The sequence below is a fragment of the Trifolium pratense genome, linkage group LG3 (genome assembly GCF_020283565.1).
Source record: "Trifolium pratense cultivar HEN17-A07 linkage group LG3, ARS_RC_1.1, whole genome shotgun sequence".
NCBI classification, from domain to species: domain Eukaryota; kingdom Viridiplantae; phylum Streptophyta; class Magnoliopsida; order Fabales; family Fabaceae; genus Trifolium; species Trifolium pratense.
The window spans coordinates 33351399-33370903 of record NC_060061.1 but is presented as its reverse complement, the minus strand read 5'-3'; the positions used below and the strand labels follow the sequence as shown (position 1 = coordinate 33370903).

General features: G+C 37.2%; 1 long non-coding RNA gene across 1 annotated transcript; it reads right to left on the bottom strand.

The window, feature by feature from the left end:
* Positions 1 to 1856: 1856 nt before the first annotated feature.
* On the bottom strand, positions 1857 to 16654 carry LOC123916607. Its single transcript, XR_006812214.1, has 3 exons — positions 16332 to 16654; positions 2515 to 2569; positions 1857 to 1897 (listed from the first exon to the last, which is right to left on the bottom strand). It is a non-coding gene; the product is annotated as an uncharacterized LOC123916607 (long non-coding RNA).
* Positions 16655 to 19505: the final 2851 nt, after the last annotated feature.

The window sequence follows — 19505 nt, the reverse complement described above, 5'->3', positions numbered from 1 at the left end:
ATGTGGTTGTTATATGTTTGGATTTTGTGGATTAGTGAGTCGAGAAAACGAGAGTTTAGTGAGCGTAAGTTCAAAACCGTAGCAGAGCACCCAGATTTTTGGATGTGCTCGCTAGGCGAAGAATGAACCTCGCTGAGTCTCGCTAAGTTTGTTATTATAAAAGTTGTGGTTCGAGTATTACATTCTTCAATCAAAATAATACTAATGTAGTTAATTAGTAAAAATACTTGTTTATACAAATGTTAAATCAACTAATGTATTTATTAGCTATACAAAACAACCTAGATAAGGAGACTCTATATACATATAAAACCCCTTTTCCCGTGTCACAATCAGAGCGGAGCTTCACCGACGACTCGACATCGAATACCACAAAATCCTGTAAAATCTGGACCCCCAACGGTCCAGCACATAACACATAAAAGAGAGTTGACAACATACTCAAAATATAAGTGTAAGTAAAGGGTACTTAAACACTCCTCAATATTCATGCATATATCATACATCTATACATATTCACCAACATCTATCATTCCATTATAATCTACCAGACAAATTATAATTCAAACATCACTTATACGTCAACAATTATCACATAATCAATCATCCATAAAATACACCAAACATATAGTTTCACATCGTCTCGGACAATACCAAAACATCAACAAATACATTGTTCAGATTATGGTCATGACGGACCCTGCGTTGTTCATTTTATAGTCATGACGGACTCTGCTCCTCACATACGGATTACCAATCAACATTTACCAAGTATGTGTCAAACATCATTTATCATAAAATGCACACATAATCCCTAATGCAATCTAATGCTTCACATTCATGTTATGTCCTCTAGACACCTCTAATGCATGTGGTACCATCGTCTTTATCAGAGTATCTCACCTCCGATATCCGTTTTTATCAAACAAATATAGTTCGATATCCTTCTTTATTGGACAAGCCAATATCCCTAAATATTCATGATGCATGCACTCAAAACTCATGAATATATCCATCAACAATTTTGGCATATAGCCCATCAACAATAACGTGGAACACTATCCAACGTCCGTCTTTATTAAGATAATCAATACCTTAATATCCGTCTTTATCGAATAACATAATTCGATATACTTCTTTATTAGAATAACATACTCTAATATCCTTCTTTATTAAGTTGATTAACACCTTAATATACTTCTTTGATATTTAAACAAACATCATCAACAATCAACAACAATTATAATTCACAAATATAATCAACAATTCATCAACACATCATTCTTCATCAACAAGCAATCAATCATTATCATGAAGAATAAGACACTGATTTGAAAATACATGCAAAGGAAGACAGTAGATGAAAATTTGTGAAATCTGCAGTATTTCCGCCTGGGGCGGAAATATTTACGCCTGGGGCGGAATATTACGCCTGAGGCGGAAATATTTACGCCTGGTGTAACACCCCGTTTTTCAAAGCATAAAAAGGGGTATTATTTTTTTTTTTTTTAACAACACGCTTAAATAAAATGGCGCGCGTGAACGCCCGCAGCTATCTCGGCAATTCGTCATTCAATAGAAAAATAAATATAACATCAACACATTATATTACAGGGCTTCCTCGAAGCAAAGTGTGTACCTGAATAATTTACATACAGCGGATACATTAAGTTCATCAACCAAAAGACACGAGTTATGAACCGAATATATCACAAGGCCAAAAGGCACTAAACATGTCCGAGTATAAATGTATAAGACATACAGTCATCCAAAATACAAACTAGGCCCTAAGCCTAACCAAAATGTAGCCTAACAAGCGCTACTCCCTACACTCCGGGATAGTCCACGAAGTCCTCGCCGTCCACACGGCCTACGGTCTCAGATGGCGCTCCATCGTCTGGGGGTGGGAGGAGCCCGCGATATGGCATGCAAAATAAGGGTCACCAACTGGAAACTAGTAATAAAATACCGAATACACATACCAGAATAGAAAGCGGTAAACACTTATCACATCCTCACACCAAGAAGAATAAATAAAGTGCACACATACCCTAATGCAAGACCTCTAATGAATGGTTGTGGCACAATCACCCAGATCGAATGTCACATGCATGAATTCCGGAAAAAGGTGGATTACACCCGGCACAATCACCCAGATCAAATGCCAACTCAATTGGTGGATACTCCGGAGTACAATCACCCAGATCAAATACCGGCTCCGTTAACGGCGGTACAATCACCCAGATCAAATACCGTCTCCGTTAAAGGCGGAAGTATCACCCGGTACAATCACCCAGATCAAATACCGACAATGTTTGCATGAGCATACGTCCCTACATATACTAATGCAACAAACATACACATATTCATAACCACATGTCAACACATATATTTCCCACATATACGTAAGACAAATAACATCGAAAACAACCAAGCACACAAGCATGGAACCACAACAAGCATAACCACAAGCATACCCTAATGCTATTGACGGAAATAAAAAGGTGCCCTTACCTCGGCGAAACTTCCAATTACAAACGATTCCGAGTTATGCAACAATTCGTGCGCCCTAAAATAGTGGAGCGTACAATCCATAAGTCACGCCCAAAGTATTATAATGAAACTAAACCTATCAACAAAGGTCTAGAGGCATCTAAGGCACTTCCTAACACTCTCGGATATTATTTCCGAGTCCTCCCCATAGTGATTAAAAATTTCCGAAGTTAAATACACTATTTTTCACAAAACAAACACATTTTCGACAAAATAGTTTTCAAACTAAAATGACCATAACTAATTCAACTCTTGTCCACTCGAGACGAACCATACGCCAAACTCTTCGTCTCGAAAAGACGGATCAAATGGTTAAGTTTTGAGGGAACTGAAACAATTTTAAATGGACGAAAATGCCCCTGCACAGTTCGTCCAGAATTGAGAAATCAAGGCATTCTCCCACAAATTTTCATTTTCAAAGCATACCATTGCTCTCTATGGTTTTAAACTTCAAAGGACACTTTCATACACTACCAAAACACTTGAAAACAACCTAAAAATTTTACGAAAATATCTCGACAAAATAATCGAGTTTTTCTTGCGTCGCAAGTTTCAAGTTTTTCTTTCCAAATACAATCCTATAATCAAACTTTGACCCACCTATGATCATTTCATCAAAGCATGCTCATTTTTCACAAAATTGTGGACTTAGAAAAATTTCACAATTTTTCCCCCCCCCCACACAAGCTCTAGGTTCTGCCCTTGAAAAACAAAGTGGCCCTTCCGCTCAAAATTTTTCGCTTCCGAGGGCATGGTAATATCCCATAATACCCCCGAGTTACTAATCCAAGCCCCAAAAAATTTTCCGGGCAAAGCCTCAAATTTCGAAAATTCAATTTTAGGTTCTTTAACACACATACAACACTAAAACCATTTTTTTCCCAAAAATTTTTGCATGGTAATTTGTTGGAACAAAATTGATTTAAAAATGTTTGCCCCTAAATCTATAAAGGTTTTGATGATAACAAAGTATTAATAAACAATTGGAAGGACTAAAAATTTATTTCAAGTGCGCAGATATAAGCATCATATAAGCTCTGAGTGAAGTTCAGAGGATGTGAACTCAGAAGTTCACAAGCGCTCAGAAGATGTTGGACTTCAGAGGTTACTACGTTCAGAGGATGAAGACTTCAGTACTTCCTGTCTGTCTACAAGCTTCATCAAACTCTGAAGATCTCTTTGAAAGCTGTGAAGATTCCCTTTGCTAGTCAACTCTTCTACCAATGGAGAAAAGGACCTTTCAAGTCTGATCAGCTCAGCTACCTCTGTTTTGTCTGTCCTATCTTGAGAACGTGGGTCTTCAGTTTTGTTAGCTGAATAAGGAAAGTCCACTCTGCAGTAGTCAAAGTATCTGAAACTCTTTCTTAGTTTTGGATACAACCAAACTGCATCAAGACAGACTGCTTGAAGACAAAAGGTTATCAACTCCAACGGATCTTTTTGCAACGACTCTTTTCTAGTGGTATATATACTAGAAGATTCAGCTACAACAAAAAAAACAATTATCAAGAATTGAACGTGCGCTGAACAAACTCTGAACTCTGTGATATACAAGCTCTGAACCTTTCTCAAGTGTTTTTGCACTTTAGCCAAATACTCTGTACTATTTGTATTTGCTCTCTTTAGGTTCATCTAAGAGCACTTGTATATTTTTATATACTTTATTGTTACGTGTGTAACTTAAGCTTGTGGGCTTAAGTGTGAGACTTAAACTTGTGTGTTTAAGTGTGAAGTCTTAAGCTTGTGTGCTTGAGCATAGTTGTGAAGTCTCTTGCTTGTGTGCTTGAGCAGGTGTAATCTTGTGTGATTATAGTGAACTCCCTTGGAAGTGCAAGGGGACTGGACTACTCTCGTTTTGTGAGAGGAACCAGTATAAACTGCTTGTGTGTTTTTCTCTCTCTCTCTTGTTATTATTTGTGTTATTTATCCGCTGCGAACGTAGTTGAGTTAAGAACTTGAAAAAGTTTTAACTTAGCTAAAACACAATTCAACCCCCCCCCTTCTTGTGTTTTCACACCTTCAATTGGCATCAGAGCACCTGGTCTGTTACTTTCACTTAACAGTGAGACAGTAAAGATCTTGTGAGAACACTATGTCTGGAGGAGATGATAGTAGTACTAGAACTACTGGTGAAGGTGAGGCCAGTGGTGCTGGTGGTGGTCCTAGAAATGCTTTTGGTTATGACTACTTAAGTAATGAATCACATGAACATAGTGGCAATAGAAAAGCCCCTATATTCAATGGTGATGCTTCATTATTTGAATGGTGGAAAGAGAGACTGTATAGCAATATTACTGCTATTGATCATGAGTTGTGGGATTTGGTTGAGTTGGGAGTAACTTTTGAAAACTTGAATGAACATGGTAGGTTGTCCATGGAGAATAGAAAGTTACTCACACCAGCTAACCTAAAAATCTACACAAAACATCATAGAGTAAAAGACATTGTTGTTGGTGCTATTAGACATGAGGATTATGTCAGAATAGAGAACAAGTCTACTGCTAAATCTATCTTTGATTCTATGTGTGCTACCTATGATGGTAATGAAAAGGTTCAAGAGGCTAAAGCTAGTCTTTTGATAAGGCAATATGAACTTTTCACTATGCAACAAGATGAAAACATTGAGACTATGTTTACAAGGTTTCAAATCCTTGTATCTGGTCTTAAAGCTCTTAAGAGAAGTTATTCAACCTATGACCATGTTCAGAAGATTCTGAGAAGTCTTCCTATTGCTTGGAGACCTAAGGTCACTGCAATAGAGGAAGCTCAAAATCTCAAGACTCTGAGTCTTGAAGCTCTGATAAGCAATCTCAGAAGCCATGAGATGGTTCTGGATGCTGACTCAGAAACTAAGAAGAAGTCTAAGTCAGTGGCTTTACAGTCAACTAAGACTACTTCTAAGGCTCTTAAGACTCAGCTTCTTGATATTGAAGAAGAATCTTCTGCTGATGGTCAAGAGGATGAGATGAATGAGGATGAGTTTGCTTTATTCACCAAGTTTCAGCAATGGAACAGATTTAACAAAAGAAATTTCAGAGGAGGTAACAGCTCCAGAAATTTTGTCAGCAAAAAGGATGATCAGAAGAACTGCTTCAACTGTAAGAAGCCAGGACACTTTATTGCTGATTGTCCAGAAATGTCTGCTAAAGACAAAAGCAAAAGATACAGCTCAAAGAAGCAACAATTCAAGAGCAAATTGAAAAAGAGTCTGATGGCTACTTTTGAAGAGCTATCATCTGAGGAAGAAGTTGAGGAAGAAGAAGAGGCAAATCTAGCCCTGATGGCTTCAGCTGACTCAGATGTAGACTCAGATGATGAATCAGAATCAGATTCAGAAGTAACTGATGAGGTATTTTCTGACTGCTCTAAATCTCAACTTATAACTGCACTTAACAAGGTCATTGAGAAACATCTCAGAGTGTTAAGTAAACAAAAAGTTTTACAAGAAAAGCTTAACACTCTGACTGAGCAAGCAGAACATTTTCAAGGTCTATATCAAGAAACTCTGAATAGAGTAGATGACTTTGAAAAGGGTTGTGCTGTTTGTCACAAACCTATTGATGAGCAGGAAATAGCTCTTCAACAGTTTGTGCATCTCAACCTTGGGAAGAGCAAAGCTGCTAATAGAATTTATAATGTCTTGAGACATAGAGGAGAAGGACTTGGCTATGAATATGGTAGAACATATTCAAAGCTGAAGACCTTTGCCAAAAAGGTTGGAAAATCTTGGGTTTATTATGTTGTTCCACCAAGTGAAGAGGGAAAGAATCCTGGCATTTGTGAAAATGACAATGATGATCTGAGTGATTTAGAAGCTGATAGCTCAGAGGAACCTAGTCCCTCAGGATCTGGAAAGAAAAGTTCAGAAGATAGAAGTTGTTCAGAACCTGAGAACATCAGTTCAGAAGTTCTGAAAGCTTCAACATCTGAGACTTCAAATTCTGGATTCAAAGGAACTTCAGTACCTGAAGCAAGTCAACCTAAAACATCAGAAGTTTTTAAAAGGAAAAATTCTAAATCTCAGATGAAGTACAAGACTCAGACTATTTATGATTCTAGAGTCAGTAGATATAATCAATCAGAAAATGGGATTGATAATAGATACAAACCCTGGAATCATAAACAATCCAAATCTTGGAACAATAACAGATTTCAAACAAAGAAAAGATTTCAAAAAGGTTATTATTCCAAACCAAGGTCTTTCTCTAACACTAGACAACATAATAAGCATGTTTGGACTAACAAGCGTGGACCCAGAAGATGGGTACCAAAAGCTGAAATTATGTATCATTCAGATTTACCAACTAGGAAAGGATATATCCTACCTAGAGTCTGGAAACAAGTTCTATGCAAAGGAAGAAGGGCTTATGTCCTTGACCAATGGCTGACAAGTTCTCAAGTGAACAATCAGAACTTGATCAATGAAGAGGAAGAATATTGGGATGACTTTATCATTAACTGTGATAAAGAGTTCCATCGTAGTGATTAAAGTTGTTTCTCATACAGCCTATCACTCAAAGAAGTATCATGAATCATTCATGGTATCTGGATAGTGGGTGTTCAAGGCACATGACTGGTGACAAACAACTGTTTTCCAAGCTAACCATGAAAGAAGGAGGTTCTGTTGGCTTTGGAGGTAATCAGAAAGGAAAGATAATAGGTACAGGTACAGTAGGTAATTCCTCCCTATCTATTAATGATGTTTGGTTAGTTGATGGACTTAAGCATAATCTATTGAGCATAAGTCAATTTTGCGACAATGGTTATGTAGTTGTCTTTAATAAGGAATCATGTACTGTGTCTAAACAATCTGATAACACCATGATTTTCAAAGGTCTGAGAAAGAATAATGTTTATAAAATTAATCTTTCTGATTTGAATGAACAAAAAGTGATGTGTCTTTTGACCTTGAGTGAAGAAAAATGGATCTGGCATAAGAGGTTAGGCCATGCTAACTGGAGGTTAATCTCTAAGCTTAGTAAGCTTGACCTTGTCAGAGGTTTACCTAAAATTAAATATCACTCAAACACACTTTGTGGTTCATGTCAAAAAGGAAAGATTACAAAGTCATCTTTTAAACCTAAGAACATTGTCTCTACCTCAAGACCATTGGAACTTCTTCACATTGATCTTTTTGGACTAGTTAACACTGCTTCAATCAATGGAAAGAAATATGGATTAGTGATTGTTGATGACTACAGTAGATGGACTTGGGTAAAATTCCTTAGAACAAAAGATGAAGCTTATGATGAGTTTAGCATCTTCTGCAAACAAATTCAAAATGAAAAAGGCTACACTATTTTAAAAGTTAGAAGTGATCATGGTGGAGAATTTGAAAATGAACCTTTTGAAAACTTTTGTGAAAAATATGGCATTTTGCATGAATTCTCTTCTCCTAGAACTCCTCAACAAAATGGGGTTGTAGAAAGGAAGAATAGAACTCTGCAAGAAATGGCCAGAACCATGATGCATGAAACAAATGTAGCAAAGTTTTTATGGGCAGAAGCTGTAAACACAGCATGTTATGTTCAAAATAGAATCTATATCAGATCTAAGTTGAACAAAACTGCTTATGAATTGTTCAAAGGAAGAAAACCTGATATTTCTTATTTTCATCAGTTTGGATGTACATGTTACATCTTAAACAACAAAGTCCATCTAAAGAAATTTGATGCTAGAGGTTATAAGGGTATCTTTATAGGATACTCTGAACGCTCAAAAGCATACAGACTGTATATTTCTGAAACACATACTGTGGAAGAAACTATGCATGTCAAATTTGATGACAAAGAGCCTGACCAAGTGTCAGAGCTTGTGGAAGGTTTATCTAGATTTCAGGTATCAGAGGATCAATATTCAGATATTCCAAACTACTCAGAACATCCATTCTCTGAAGTTCCTCTGAACACAATAGTTCCTACAGACTCTGAACAACCAAGAACAGAAGCATCTGCTGAACCTGATGTTGATGAGTCTGAAGATGATGAGCCCCCAAGAAATACTTTCAAATACAAGTCATCACATCCAGAGGAACTGATCTTAGGCAACAAGGATAGTCCAAGAAAGACAAGATCTCAACTGAGAAATGAGGAATCATTAGTTGGTCTTATCTCAATGATGGAACCTTCAAAGATTGATGAAGCTCTGAAGGATGATGCTTGGATTGTAGCAATGCAAGAAGAGCTGAATCAATTCCAAAGGAATGATGTATGGACTCTAGTGCCTAAACCTTCACACAAGAACATTATTGGAACAAAATGGGTATTCAGAAACAAGCTGAATGAACAAGGTGAAGTGGTAAGGAACAAGGCTAGATTGGTTGCACAAGGTTATAGTCAACAAGAGGGGATTGACTATACTGAAACCTTTGCACCAGTTGCTAGACTTGAAGCAATCAGGTTACTTCTATCTTATGCTGTTAATCATGGAATAACCTTATATCAAATGGATGTTAAAAGTGCCTTCTTAAATGGTTTTATTTCTGAAGAAGTGTATGTTAAGCAACCTCCTGGTTTTGAAGATGTCTCAAACCCTGAACATGTTTTTAAACTGAAGAAATCACTGTATGGTCTGAAACAAGCTCCAAGAGCTTGGTATGACAGACTCAGTAATTTCCTTCTTGAAAAAGGTTTTGAAAAAGGAAAGGTTGACTGCACACTCTTTAGAAAGACAACCAAAGAAGACATCTTAATCATTCAAATTTATGTTGATGATATTATTTTTGGTTCAACTAATGCTGCTTTGTGCAAGAGTTTTTCTAAGATAATGCAGGATGAATTTGAAATGAGCATGATGGGAGAGTTGAAGTTCTTTCTTGGAATTCAAATCAATCAGAAGAAGGAAGGAACTTATGTTCATCAATCAAAATACACTAAAGAACTTCTGAAGAAATTCAATTTAGATGACTGCAAGATAATGAATACTCCTATGCATCCAACTACCAACATGGGCAAGTCAGATGATGAAGGAAAGGTAGATCAAAAGATCTACAGAGGTATGATTGGTTCTTTACTCTATCTGACAGCCTCTAGACCAGATATTCTATTCAGTGTTTGCTTATGTGCAAGATTCCAGTCAGATCCCAGAGAATCTCATCTTACAGCTGTAAAGAGAATCTTTAGGTATCTGAAAGGAACAACTAATCTTGGACTTCTCTATAAGAAATCTAATGATTATGTGCTAAATGGATTCTGTGATGCTGACTATGCTGGAGATAAAATTGAAAGAAAATCCACAAGTGGCAATTGTCAATTTGTTGGTGAAAACCTTATCTCCTGGGCTAGTAAGAGACAAACTACTATAGCTTTGTCTACAGCAGAAGCAGAATACATTTCAGCAGCTAAGTGTTGCACACAACTACTCTGGTTAAAATATCAGTTAGAAGATTACCAAGTAAGCAGTAACAATATTCCTTTATATTGTGATAATACTGCAGCCATTCATTTATCTAAAAATCCTATTCTACACTCTAGAGCCAAACATATTGAAATTAAACATCATTTTATCAGAGATTATGTTCAGAGAGGCATTATAGATATTAAGTTTGTTGATACTGAAAATCAATGGGCTGACATATTTACTAAAGCCTTATCTGTTGAAAGATTTGATTTTATAAAGAAACATCTGAACATGTTTTCAATCTCTGAATGAAAAATCGTTTTTGGCAATTAAAGTGTAAGAAGTTAGGTATATCAGAACTTATGATTCAGAACATCTGAAACACAAGCTCTGAAGTACTTGACTCTGATAGTGAATTTTAAATAACTCAGAGGCTCTGAATTATTTTAGTGGGAAACGTTCAGTATTCACTGCTGAACAGTTGTCCATTAAAATAGCAGTTACCAAGTAAATTTTCTGCACGTGGTCTACGTGTGTCAGGTAGTGGGTGGTTAATGATGATTTTTGGTATTCAACTTTTTGTCAATTAGCGTAACTTCCCAAATTTGCTATTTTCGTGTTAACTGTACTCATTTAAATAAACTTACACAATACACTTGCACACTATTCACTTTCACAACCTACACTTTCATATTCTCTCTAAACCTCCAACACAAACTTTCTTTCTCTCTCGTTAGTCTTCCAAACCTTACCCTAATATCCAACAATGGCTGGTACTTCGTCTTCTTCGTCAAAAAGGATTCCACCGTTCATATTCAAGAACCTTCAGATCGTTGGGAACGAGATGGAGTTTCCAGAATCTGAACTTACTTTTCTCTCAGAGAAGATGGTTGATTTTGATGGTCTACAAGCTAATGGGTTTGATGTTAAAAAGTACTTTATCGCTCAGGGATGGGATAAGTACTTCGACATGCTTAATGGTCCCATTTATCCAGATTTGTTGAAGAAATTTTGGATGAAAGCAAAGGTTTTTGATAAGCATGAAGCTAAGAAGGAAGAGCTTGCTGCTATTGAGAGGAATCCTAGTCTGAAAGGAAAAACTAGGAAGGAAATGGGTTTGCTGGATTATACAGGTGTACAGATTAGGTCTAACATCTGTGGAATGAACATGGCAATCTCGCCTATTCATCTCAATGCTCTTCTTGGTCTACCTAACTCTGGGATAGAGTTAGATGTGTTTGAAAAGGATACAAGATACAGGGATGATCTTCTGCATCTCATCTGCACAGATTTCTCTTTGAAAGGGAAGGTCAAGGGTTTGACTGATGAATGTAGAGTTCTCTTCAAGATCATCCTAGCTGCTATCAGTCCAAGGGTTGGTGGGACTGATACAATCTCCTGGACGCATCGTCATCTGCTGTACTTTCTTCTGACTGAAAAGAAGGTTAATCTTGGAGATTACTTTTTTGAACGTATCTGTGAAGCCATTTTTGCAAGTAAATCTCAGAGGAAAACTACTATAGTTTATCCTAGGCTGTTGTCTGACCTTCTGCATCAAGGTCATGTTGTTCAGAACTTGAGGAAGTTCCACCCTGAATTGGTTGAGAAGAGGTTCTATCCAGAAATTCTGAATGCTAACTTTCTGTCCAAGATGCGTTTGATTGCATCTAAGCCTGTTGCTCCTCCACAAGAGTTCACTGTTAGGCTTGAGGATCGTCTGTATGTCGACGGCTACCCACTTATATCTGAAGCTGATGCTGAGCATGTAATTCAAGGCTACTTGGAAGTGCTCAGACAAGAAGGTTTTGTTGTTGATAGAAGCATGATTCCTCCTGCTCCTGTCAATTTGTATAACCCTAAGAGGAAACCAAAGAGAAAAGCTGAAGCTCAAGCTGATCTTCCTAAGCCAGATCTTCTGGTTCAGAAGAAGATTAAGGTAGAAAAAGCCATGGTTGAACAAAGAACTAAGAGGAAGCATGAAGAAACTGCAACCAAGGCTGCTGAAGGAGCTTCCAAAAAGCCTATGGTTGTTGAAGTTGACAGTTCATCTGAGGAATCTGACTCTGAAGATGAGACTGAATCTGATGAGGAGACTCTTGCTGCTAGTTTGAGGAAAAGACCTGCTCCTATTTCCAAAGATAAAGGTAAGTCTTCTAAGTATGTTTTTAATGAAAATGAGATTGGATTAGGTTACACCAAACCTCTCAGAACTGTTTTACCAACCACTGATAATCCAACCTCTGATAACCCCCTATCTGAACTGGAAAAACATTTGAGCCCTGACCCTCTTAATAATCACCCTTTTTCTCATGAAACTCAACACAAATCTAGCTCACCTCCAAAACCTTCATCACCACAATCTGAACCTCAACCTGACATTCCACAATCTGAACCTCAACCTGACATTCCATCTTCTGAACCTCAACCAGATATTACTGTCACTAAACCAACCTCTCCCACAAAACAATCCTCTCCACCTCCTGAACCAACCCCTGAACAAATTGCTCCTGAACCATCCCCTGAACATAAAACTCCTGAACCATCTCCTGAACATGTTCACCCTGAATCCACTTCTGACATCTCATCATCTGAACCAACCCCTGAACCCCATTCTAACCCAAGTGCTGAACATGCTTCTCCTGAGCGTATTCACACTTGTGCTCCCAAGCCTTCAGAGGTAGAAGTTGTGATTATTGACAACCCTACTCCTGAAATACCTACTCTCTCTACCATTCCCAATCCTTCACCATCATCATCCAACACTTTTAGAAATCTATCCACTCAATTTCATGAAGACTTGCTTAGATTATCTATAATAAAGGACAGGTTCTTAGTTTGTCCTTCTGATGTGGATCTTGAAGTATCAAGCATTAAGGCAAGGCTTTGCAATGCTTTGGATGTTGCTGCTGCAAAGGTTAAGGCTGTTATTGGTAAACGGGATCTGGAAGGTATAAGCTTCATGAGGAACAATCTAGCTAGGGCTGAGTTGAAAAGGTTAACGCCATTCAATCATGAAGAGCATGAGCGTGCTAAGCTTGTTGCTATAGCTGCTGCTGTGAGGCGTATGTCTGAATTCAAAGATTGCTGGGTTGATTCTACTCTTCTGCAACGTCTTGAGGATCAACGGACTGAGAATGAACGTCTGGAAGAAGCTGCTGCTAGAGTTACTGAGTTGGGTAATGAGCTACAGAATGAAGATGCCACAGAAGAGGATGTACTGGTTGTGCTTGCTTCTCAGAATCAAGAGGATGTGCTGATGATAGATTATCCAGAGGAAGGAGAACCCTCTGATAAAGGCAAGGCACCTATGATTGAAGAACCAGAACCTGTGATTGAAGATCAAGCTCCTGCTATGGCGGATCAGTTGCAGATTTTTCAAGAAGCCCTGAGGGAACAGCAAGAAGGTCTAGAACGTCAAAGAGTTGCTCAAGAGACATTGGAAACCAAGGTGGATGGTTTAGTTTCCAATGTGGGATCTTTGAATGATAAATTCGACCAACTCTTAGCCTTTCTTAAGAAACCCTAGGATTCTCTGCACATGTTTTTAAGTTTTCTTTCTTTATTATCTGTTTATCCTCTGAACAATTTTCTTTTTAAACTATGTTTGTTTTATTAATTATGTGGTTTGTTTTATATTCTGTTTGTTTTGCGTGTGATTATTTTTCTTGGTTAAATTAGAACATAAGAACACAAGATGCTTTCTAAAACAAATTTTTTTCTTAATGATATGATAATGTTGAGTACATTGGTAAAAAGAAAAAGAAAAAGACAACCTAATCCTAATCAGATGGATAAAACTCAGAAGAAATCTCTGATTTCTCCTCAGCATCCTCTGATGATATTTCAATGGGATCTGGGTTTTGCTCTTGTTCTTCTTCTTCTTGTTCCTCTTCTGGAACATAGCTAGCCAAGAACTCCACATAGTCAGCATCATCTTCATTCTCTTCAGCTTCAGAGTCTGATGAGATGATTATTATCTCAGCATCTTGTGGTTTCTTGTTGTCTTTTTTATCTTTCTCTTCGTCTTCGCGTTTCTCTTCGTTCTTCTTTCTCTTAAACTCTGCGATGCGTAAACTGAATCTTTTCATTATTCCTACTTTCTCTTGCTTCACTTGTTTCTTCTTGATTTTACGTGAAGCAGGCATGCTAAATTGCTCCTTTTTATAAACCCTTGAGCGCGTTGGTTTTTGTTTGTAAAATTAATTCACCTTTGTAACAACCACTCTTTCTTCTTTGACTGTCTTGGTTTTATAACTTTGTTTTACTTTTTGATAATGACAAAAGGGGGAGTAGTTACGCATTAATTGATAAGTTCCAAAACTGAAACCACGCCTTTTATCTCGCTTTTATCTGTTATATTAAAAGTTGTTACTTTTAAGTTGTTTTACGTATTTCAAGGAGGAGACTAAGTTAGTTGAAACTGAAATAAATTTCATAAGTAAGGATAAGTTAAGAGTGCAATTTTAACTTAGCCTTATGAGACTTAGGGGGAGAGCTTGCAAACCTCTCACTCTGAAGAAAGATATGAAATTTGTTTTATTTCAAAACATCTTAATCTTATACTAAATTAAAATATCATGGATAAAACATAAAGTTCAGACTTTATGGAGTATCAATCTTAGGGGGAGCTTGCAAACCTCAGAAACCTAAGAGAAACATGATAAGTTAATTTAACAACAATTGTCAATTAATACTTATGTTTGTCATCATCAAAAAGGGGGAGATTGTTGGAACAAAATTGATTTAAAAATGTTTGCCCCTAAATCTATAAAGGTTTTGATGATAACAAAGTATTAATAAACAATTGGAAGGACTAAAAATTTATTTCAAGTGCGCAGATATAAGCATCATATAAGCTCTGAGTGAAGTTCAGAGGATGTGAACTCAGAAGTTCACAAGCGCTCAGAAGATGTTGGACTTCAGAGGTTACTACGTTCAGAGGATGAAGACTTCAGTACTTCCTGTCTGTCTACAAGCTTCATCAAACTCTGAAGATCTCTTTGAAAGCTGTGAAGATTCCCTTTGCTAGTCAACTCTTCTACCAATGGAGAAAAGGACCTTTCAAGTCTGATCAGCTCAGCTACCTCTGTTTTGTCTGTCCTATCTTGAGAACGTGGGTCTTCAGTTTTGTTAGCTGAATAAGGAAAGTCCACTCTGCAGTAGTCAAAGTATCTGAAACTCTTTCTTAGTTTTGGATACAACCAAACTGCATCAAGACAGACTGCTTGAAGACAAAAGGTTATCAACTCCAACGGATCTTTTTGCAACGACTCTTTTCTAGTGATATATATACTAGAAGATTCAGCTACAACAAAAAAAACAATTATCAAGAATTGAACGTGCGCTGAACAAACTCTGAACTCTGTGATATACAAGCTCTGAACCTTTCTCAAGTGTTTTTGCACTTTAGCCAAATACTCTGTACTATTTGTATTTGCTCTCTTTAGGTTCATCTAAGAGCACTTGTATATTTTTATATACTTTATTGTTACGTGTGTAACTTAAGCTTGTGGGCTTAAGTGTGAGACTTAAACTTGTGTGTTTAAGTGTGAAGTCTTAAGCTTGTGTGCTTGAGCATAGTTGTGAAGTCTCTTGCTTGTGTGCTTGAGCAGGTGTAATCTTGTGTGATTATAGTGAACTCCCTTGGAAGTGCAAGGGGACTGGACTACTCTCGTTTTGTGAGAGGAACCAGTATAAACTGCTTGTGTGTTTTTCTCTCTCTCTCTTGTTATTATTTGTGTTATTTATCCGCTGCGAACGTAGTTGAGTTAAGAACTTGAAAAAGTTTTAACTTAGCTAAAACACAATTCAACCCCCCCCCTTCTTGTGTTTTCACACCTTCATAATTCGCCCTAGGCCACCATTGTGCCTCCCTCAAAGCCCTGACAAATTTTGAAACCTCTCCCACACTTTTCCGAAATTTCTCATGACCAAAAGTTTTGAAAATAAGGACCACACTCAAAATTTTCCAATGCAAAGTCCTAGCTAGCATCTATTAGTTCACATGGCCATGGAATTGATCAACCAAACCACTTTGAGCATCAAAACAAAAGTTTCTAAAAATATGTTCATAAAATCCTCAAGAACACACTCAAAATTATTTTTCCTTGTTTCACAAAATTAAAGCCATAATCTAACATCCATTTCTCTACTAAGCTCATAAACAACACCAAAAAGAAAAGCACAAAACAATTTTTCAAAGTTATGATCATTTCAAATAAGTTTTTCAAACCCTAACAAAAGATTTTATGAAAATCTTAATCACCATGGAAATCACAACATGCCAAGCTTAAACAAGCTTAAATACTACTCCTAAACACTTCCCTAGAACCACAAACAACCAAAACTAATTTCTAGAAAACTAATTCTCAAGAACATAACCAAAAATTCCTAGAATCATGAGTTTTAACCAAGCAAAAGACAAGGAGAAGGTTAGTTACCTTAAGAGAAGTGATTTCCTTGCAAGTTCTATGGATTTCCCTAGCTTGGAATGAGATGATTTGGTGATGAAATGAAAAATTGGTGAAGGTATGAAAATGGGGGATGGCTTCACGGTTTGGAGAGGAAGAGAAATGGAAAAATTCAGATTTTTCTAAGTCCCCCAAAGAAGCTAAACCTCCTTACTATACATTGGTCTTGGTCACTCTTGGCCATTGGATCAAAAGCACTTTCTCTAGATCAAATCCTAGCCATCCATTTTACTTTAACAAATATCTAGATATTTTCTCTCACGCCCCACAGCTCTCGCGCGCCGCGACGAGCAAAACTCGTAAAAACAGAAAACTTACGGAACGGAAGTCCGTCTCAAAATAATTCCAAAACTTATCGCCGAATCTTTTTCCGCGACTGTAATTTTCTTCCCTAACTCTTAAAAATATTCTCAGGACATATCCTAACTCGCGCAGACATATAAATCTTCTATCTAAAATTTTACTGAATTCCGAAACCGTAGAATTTTACGACAGCGGGTAAACTATTGCCCGTTTTCTCAAAAACTAGCATAACGCGAAAAATGAAATTCTAAAGACACAGGATCATCCTCATTCCTATAAGAAGACTAGGAAAACAAACCCCGTGTCATTCTGACATTCGAACACAAAACAGGCACGATCTCAGCAAAATATATCGTAATAATGACGATACTCGAACTAATAACTCTCGAACTCTAATCAACCTATCTATAACTAATGGTCTTCCATAAGACAAATCCAAATAGCATTCCTTAGCCCAACAACAAACCTCGGAAATGAAATCTACGCGAAAAACTAAGCAACAAAGGTCCTGGGTGCATAAACCCCTAAAGTCAACTAAAAGTCACAAAAGTCCACCTGTGAACAGTACCATGCGCCTATGCTCAGTCCCCATGGTCAGGTTTTGGCCTAAAATGGGCCTCTGCTGTGCCTGGCTCGAGTGCTAGGAAGTGTGGGAAAATATCTGTGAATCCGCCTCTTACGGAAACGATCATAACTTGAGTTCTGGTTGTCCAATTGAGACGCACCAATATTCGTTGGAAAGCTAACGAAGAGATCTACAACTTTCATGTTGACCATAAAAACCAAATCAAAACGTAAAGGGGTCAAAAAGGTACGAGTTTGTTCAGACTTCAACAAAACAACCAAAACCTTGTTTTTTTCATTTCCAAACTCAACATCCTTTCCACACTTAATTTACTCCAAAAACTCATATAAATTAAAAGTGGAATTTTGGGGTCTTACACCTGGGGCGGAAAAACTTCTGAAAGACTGGTTACTCACTGTTCTGCCGTTTCAGGCGAAAATTCTTGCGCCTGGGGCGGAATACTTGCGTTTTCTACACAAAAACGCCCAAAAATCCCATTTTTCATGTTATAAATCCCAAAAGAGTTTGTATTTATAACGGCCCATTTTTCGTATTCGTATATTTTATTAAATGTATTTTATTTATTAATTGGCTTTTATTATTTTAGTGAGCGACGAATAATTATTTAGCCGAACGTAAGTTATTAGACGCGAGAACCTTGGTTTTGGGCTTATGGGCGTGAGAGGCATTGGGCCTAAGCCAATTGGGCTTGGTCCATGACATTAGGGAATGGTATAAGTAACAAGTCAAACACATGAATAGTTTCACAATTCATTTCTTTGAGCTTTGAGTGAGTAAGAGCAAGAGCAAAACCATAGAACAAGGGCTAGGGTTTGATCAAGAGAGAAAGCTTGAGCAAGAGAAGGCTTGGATCATCATCTTTGCTTAAGGTAAGAGATTAGAATTCATGATTCTTGAGTGGCAAGGAGAGGGGAGATTGTCTATATCTCCGTTCCCGAACTCTCCCACTCAATTTCTTTTAGACTTTGATTAAGCTTTTGTATGTGAGTGTGATGTTCTTCATCATCACTTTGTATGTGTTAATCACTAGCTTGATTTCATGGAAAATATGTATGTGTTTGAATCATGTTTTGGAAAGTTTATGAAAGTTACTTAAAACCCAAGAAATTGGCATGATTTTGATTATTTGAGGTATTTGGATGTTTGGAAGGGATGATTAATGTTCCTTGATACCATATACGTTTGAAATGGCTGTTTATATGAATTTATAACATGTTTGGATGAATTTTTGAGTTGATTTGAGGTTAAACCGCCTTAGATAACTCAAGAACAGATTTTCTTTCTGGTGTAGTTCGCTTAGCGAACAGGAGTTCGCTACAGCGAACTGTTCGCCACCAGCTCGCTACTTGTTCGCCATGTACCTGTAATCCTCTGATGTAGTTCGCTACAGCGAACTGAGATTCGCTTAGCGAATAAGTTCGCTACCTGTTCGCTACGGATTCGCTTAGCGAACAGTACTGAACCTGCAACTTTTGTTATGGTTGTAAGTGTAATTTGGCACTTGTAATGTGGTTTAAGGGTATCCTTACATGATTGTTGATACATGTTGATACTGTTAATGCTTATTGTTAATCGTTAAATGATTGATAAACGTGTATGCAATAAGTTGTAGCTTAAAGTGAGCAATGTGATGTTTTGACATTAATTTGTAATGTTAAGTGAATGTGTTAGGATTGTGTTCCCGCATTCATAAAAGAGTAGCTTCGAGCTAGAGAAATATCATATTGATGATATGTGTAAACATACATGCATTCATGTATATATATGTTGAATTGGAAACTAGGGTTCCAATAGATTTAAATGGATTTTTGAGTCCATAAGGAAGCCGAGGATCGGATTAGATGAATCCATAAGATCTAGAGCTGCTATCCAGCAGGATATAAAACTGTTTAACTTATCCATGAGGGATATGAAGGTTTGGTAAGTTCCGAACAATCCGGCAAGATGTAAAACTGTTTAACTTATCCATGAGGGGTAAAAGGCAATTGGTACCACATGCATTAGTCGTGTCTAGGGATGGCATGACATAGAATGATTGGCATTAGATACATTAGGGTAAATGCGCATATATTTGATAAATGGTATGTGACATTATCTGGTCGAACTGTGCTAAACTCTATTAATTGATAACTGTTTGGTGCAATGTTTTGACGTGAGTTAGAATATGTATGATGTAGTTCGAAAGTGTAAGACCTTTCTTATACTCGTATGATATGCGATTATGTTTTCCTAACTCTCTGCTTTGTGTTATTTGC